Genomic DNA, 6,404 nt, shown 5'->3' with positions numbered 1-6,404 from the left:
CAAGAAATATTGAAAGGGGTCCTCTAAGCAAAGAGAGAGCCTAAAAGCAGCACAGACCATAAAGGAACACAGACAGTATACAGTAACAGTCACCTTACAGGCAATACAATGGCACTAAATTTCTGTCTTTCAATAGTTACCCTGAATGTAAATGGGCTAAATGCCCCAATCAAAAGACACGAGCTATCAGATTGGATTAAAAAACAAGACCCATCCATATGCTGATTGCAAGAGACTTATTTTAGACCCAAAGACACCCCCAGATTGAAAGTGAGGGGGTGGAAAACCATTTACCATGCTAATGGACACCAAAAGAAAGCTGGGGTGGCAATCCTTATGTCAGACAAATTAGATTTTAAAACAAAGAGTGTAATAAGAGATGAGGAAGGACACTATATCCTACTTAAAGGGTCTATCCAACAAGAAGATCTAACAATTGTAAATATCTATGCCCCTAACGTGGGAGCAGCCAATTATCTAAGGCAATTAATAACAAAAGCAAAGAAACACATTGACAACAATACAATAATAGTGGGAGACATTAACACCCCCCTAACTGAAATGGACAGATCATCTAAGCAAAAGATCAACAATGACACACTGGATCAAATGGACTTCACAGACATATTCAGAACATTCCATCCCAAAGCAATGGAATACACATTCTTCTCTAGTGCCCATGGAACATTCTCCAGAATAGATCACATCCTAGGTCACAAATCAGGTCTCCACGAGTACCAAAAGATTGGAATTATTCCCTGCATATTTTCAGACCACAGTGCTTTGAAACTAGAACTGAATCCCAAGAGGAAAGTCAGAAAGTACTCAAATACATGGAGGCTAAAGAGCATCCTACTAAAGAATGAATGGGTCAACCAGGAAATTAAAGAAGAATTAAAAAAATTCATGGAAACCAATGAAAATGAAAACACAACTGTTCAAAATCTTTCGGATGCAGCAAGGCAGTCCTAGGAGGAAAGTATATAGCAATACAAGCGTTTCTCATGAAACAAGAAATGTCTTCAATTCACAACCTAACCCTACACCTAAGGGAGCTAGAGAAAAAACAGCAAATAAAGCCTAAACTCAGCAGGAGAAGAGAAATAATAAAGATCAGAGCAGAAATCAATGAACTAGAAACCAAAAGAACAGTAGAACAGATCAATGAACCTAGGAGCTGTTCTTTGAAAGAATTAATAAGATTGATAAGCCCCTGTCCAGACTGATCCAAAAGAAAAGAGAAATGACCCAAATCAACAAAATCATGATCGAAAGAGGAGAGATCACAACTAACACCAAAGAAATACAAACAATTATAGGAACGTATTATGAGCAACTCTATGCCAGCAAATTAGATAACCTGGAAGAAATGGGTGCATTGCTAGAGATGTATCAACTACCAAAATTGAACCAGGAAGGAATAGAAAACTTGAACAGACCTATAACCACTAAGGAAATTGAAGCAGTCATCAAAAATCTCCAAACAAAAAAAACCCAGGGCCAGGTGGCTTCCCAAGTGAATTCTACCAAACATTTCAAGAAGAAGTAATACCTGTTCTCCTGAAACTGTTCCAAAAAATAGAAATGGAAGGAAAACTTCCAAACTCATTTTATGAGGCCACCATTACCTTGATCCCAAAACCAAAGACCCCATCAAAAAGGAGAATTAGAGACCAATATCCTTGATGAACATGGATGCAAAAATTCTCACCAAAATACTAGCCAATAGGATCCAACAGTACATTAAAAGAATCATTCACCACGACCAAGTGGGATTTATCCCTGGGCTGCAAGGTTGGTTCAACATCCGCAAATCAATGAACGTGATACAATACATTAACAAAAGAAAGAACAGGAGTCATATGATTCTCTCAATAGATGCAGAAAAAGCACTTGACAAAGTATAGCATCCTTTCTTGATCAAAAGTCTTCAGAGTATAGGGAGAGAGGGTACAAACCTCAATATCATAAAAGCCATCTATGAAAAACCTACAGCGAATATCATTCTCAATGGGAAAAACTGAGAGCTCCCCGCTAAGGTCAGGAATGCAGCAGGGATGTCCACTCTCACCACTGCTATTCAACATGGTATTAGAAGTCCTAGCCACAGCAATCAGACAACAAAAGGAAATCAAAGGCACCTAAATCGGCAGAGAGGAAGTCAAACTCTCACTCTTTGCAGATGATATGATACTGTATGTGGAAACCCAAAAGACTCTACCCCAAAACTGCTAGAACTCGTACAGGTATTCAGTCAAGTGGCAGGATATAAAATCAATGCACAGATATCAGTGGCATTCCTATACACCAACAACAAGACTGAAGAGAGAGAAATGAAGGAGTCAACCCAATTTACAATTGCACCCGAAACCATAAGATACCTAGGAATAAATCTAACCAAAGAGGCAAAGGATCTGTACTCAGAGAACTATAAAATACTCATGAAAGAAATTGAAGAAGACACAAAGAAATGGAAAAAACGTTCCATGCTCATGGATTGGGAGAACCAACATTGTGAAGATGTCAACGCTACCTAGAGCAATGTACACATTCAAGGCAATCCCCATCAAAATACCATCGACTTTTTTCAAAGAAATGGAACAAATAATCCTAAAATTTGTATGGAACCAGAAGAGACCCCGAATAGACCGAGGAAAGTTGAAAAAGAAAAGCAAAGCTGGCGGCATCACAATTCTGGACTTCCAGCTCTATTACAAAGCTGTCATCATCAAGACAGTATGGTACTGGCACAAAAACAGACACATAGATCAATTGAACAGAATAGAGAGTGCAGAAATGGACCCTCAACTCTATGGTCAACTTATCTTTGACAAAGCAGGAAAGAATGTCCAATGGAAAAAAGACGATCTCTTCAACAAATGGTGTTGGGAAAATTGGACAGTCTCATGCAGAAGAATGAAACTGGACCATTTCCTTGCACCACACACAAAAATAAACTTCAAATGGTTGAAAGACCTTAATGTGAGACAGCAGTCCATCAAAGTCCTAAAGGAGAACCCAGGCAGCAACCTCTTCGACCTCAGCCGCCGCAAATTCTTCCTAGAAACATCGCCAAAGGCAAGGGAAGCAAGGGTATAAAGGACTATTGGGATTTCATCAAGATAAAAAGCTTTTGCACAGCAAAAGAAACAGTCATCAAAACCAAAGACAACCGACAGAATGAGAGAAGATATTTACAAATGACATATCAGATAAAGGGCTCGTATCCAAAATCTATAAAGAACTTATCAAACTCAACACCCAAAGAACAAATAACCCAATCAAGAAATGGGCAGAAGACATCCAAATGGCCGACAGACACATGGAAAAGTGCTCAACATCGCTGGGCATCAGGGAAATCCAAATCAAACCTCAGTGATCTACACCTCACACCCGTTAGAATGGCTAAAATTAAGTCAGGAAACGACAGATGTTGGCGGGGATGTGGAGAAAGGGGAACCCTCTTACACTGTTGGTGGGAATGCAAGCTGGTGCAACCACTCTGGAAAACAGTATGGAGGTTCCTCAAAAAGTTGAAAATAGAGCTTCCATAAGATCCGGCAATTGCACTACTGGGTATTTACCCCAAAGATACAAATGTAGTGATCCGAAGGGGTACGTGCACCCCAATGTTTATAGCGGCAATGTCCACAATAGCCAAACTGTGGAAAGAGCCCAGATGTCCATCGACAGAGGAATGGATAAAGGAGAAGTGGTATATATACACAATGGAATACTATGCAGCCATCAAAAGAATGAGATCTTGTCATTTGCAACGACATGGATGGAACTGGAGGGGGTTATGCTGAGTGGAATAAGTCAATCAGAGAAAGACATGTATCATATGACCTCCCTGATATGAGGAATTCTTAATCTCAGGAAACAAACTGAGGGTTGCTGGACTGGTGGGGGGTGGGAGGGATTGGGTGGCTCGGTGATAGACATTGGGGAGGGTATGTGCTAGGGTGAGTGCTGTGAATTGTGCAAGGCTGTTGAATCACAGATCTGTACCTCTGAAACATAATGCAATATATGTTAAGAAAAAATAAAAGGTAGTAGGAGGGGAAGAAGAAGGGAGGAAATCAGAGGGGGAGAAAAACCAGGAGAGACGATGGAGTTTGAAAAACAAACTGAGTTCTAGAGGGGAGGGGAGTGGGGGAGCTGGGTTAGCCTGGTGATGGGTTTTAAAGAGGGCATGTTCTGCGTAGAGCACTTGGTGTAATGCACAAACAAATAATCGTGGAACACTATATCAAAAACTAATGATGTAATGTATGGTGATTAACATAACAATAAAAAAATTTAAAGGAAAATAAATGAATTGTTCTGTGGTTGGGTAAGGGAACCCGTGTCACCCCCGTGTAGATTTGTATTCATCAGTACCGTAAGGTCTCTTAGAAACCCTGCACGAAAGACACTCGTGTCACTTTCTGAAACCCAGTGTTTTTTGAACTTGTTGGAAACACATTTCCTTTATTCCAAGGATTGTACGTTTTGGAGATGCTCTTTTCCTGGGTTTTGAATCACCAGTTGGGCCCCCCATCTAGAGAACGGAGTGCTGATGTCTATGGCAGAAGACTTTCCAAATCAGAATTTTCTTCTCTAAGTTGCCGTCTTCTTAAGTGGAGAGACTTCACCGCTTTGTGGAAAGGAAGTGTTTCCCCAGTGCACCAAGTCTTTTGAAGACAGAGGGTTGGCGAGCTCACTGGGTCTCAAGCAGGATGGTATAATGTGGCAGAACACAGGCCACTCCGCCTCCCTTGTTTCAGTCTTGACAATACCATCAAAGTGAGTGCATTTGGCAGGACTTTTTAGGCAAAACAAACAAATAGAATCCAGCTCAAACAGGATTAGGCCAAGACAAGGGGCCATAATCGTCCACAGGCCTGGCCAGCCCAGGCTTCAGGCCGCTTTTCTGTCTCTACCATGACGCTAGTTTCACTTCTGGGATGCCTCCTACTTGGGGGATCTCTCCAAGTCATAGTAAAGGTGCTGCTAACAGCTCCAGGCTCACATCCTACCAGCCCAGCACCCGTACCAGAAGAAGAGCATAAATCTAGCAAACCGTTAGAGGATGATGTTCATATGTAACTGGATTTAGTGATGCGTCAACCTCTGAACTAATTTCTGTGACTGGATGTGGGACAGGGGACGTGTTCCTGGAAACGTGGTATGGGTCAGTTCTGAGATTGGCAAATAGGCAGGATCTTAAAATGAGGGCACAGCCGGAAGGAGGGGAACACTTGCTTGGCTGTGGGCAGAGACCTCTATTACATTAACACTGAAAAATGGAGGATGAACATGGGTCCAGGTGGCAAGAGAAGCAGGGATCAAGATTAAGTTCTCCCTACTGCTATGCATTTGGGGTGTCCCTGGGCCGGTGCTTCATAAGTCTTTGTGAAATATATTAGATGCAAAAATGATCGTAGGAACAGCTGATGGCAAACTGTATTGTCTCTAGCAAGGTGCACAGACGTTGACCACCTTCCACCTCACTGGTTTGGAAGTCAGAGGCTTTGACACCTGGGCTCCTTGGAGAGGCAAGGGGGGCGGTGCCAGAGTCTGGACAGAGTAGGTACAGTTCCCACAGGATCTGCCACAGTCCAACACTGGAACCCCAGACTGATCCAACCTTTGCCTTTGGAATGCTGTGGCCCTACTGGGCTTGGAGGGGCCCCTGTGTCTCCATGGTTCCCACGGGCCACGCAGAGCCCTGACAAGGAGATGGCAGCATTTGCAGGAGCCTCTCGCCAAGGCTCACTGTGGTTCCGGGCAGATAACTGCCGTCCTGACAAGCCTGCCTTGCCCTCGAGCCTTTCCACAGCCAGGGCGTTGGCTGCTGCAGTGACCTGACTTGCTGTGGACACAAAGCATTTTTTTAAGTGACCTATGGACAAGCAGGCTTTGGGTCTCCCAGACTCTGCTTTTCACCTGCAGGTTGCTCTATCCGTAGGTTCTTTTCCATCACTGCACTTCCACCTAAATGTGTAGACCTGGATCCCTAGCTGGAAGAACCTGCTTTCCTGCTTCTGCTCTTCCCGGTCTGTGTTTGGCTAAAGGAATGACGAGATGTGGCTCAGGACGGAAGGAGGCCAGGCCCCCAGGTCAGTGACAAGTGGGCCCAAACCATAGCTTTGTTTGATGCCAACTGCTTGTCTTTGAGAGAGACAGACTTAATTTTTTTTCTATTTGTTTTTGGTCTTGGCAAACCTTTTATTGTAGAATAGTTTTGATTTACAGACTGCTAAGATAGGACAAAGAACTCTCATCTACCCCAAACCCAGTTTCCCCTATTATTAGCACCCTACATCAGTGTGATACATTTGTTACAGTTAATGAGTCAGTACTGATACATTATTATTTTTTTAAAGATTTTTATTTATTTATTTGAGAGAGAGAGAATG

Source organism: Eumetopias jubatus, unplaced genomic scaffold (assembly GCF_037043125.1).
Source record: "Eumetopias jubatus isolate StellerSeaLion01/CBP00866 unplaced genomic scaffold, mEumJub1_p1.0 scaffold_32, whole genome shotgun sequence".
Lineage (NCBI taxonomy): Eukaryota > Metazoa > Chordata > Mammalia > Carnivora > Otariidae > Eumetopias > Eumetopias jubatus.
Note: the sequence above shows the minus strand (reverse complement) of the source record.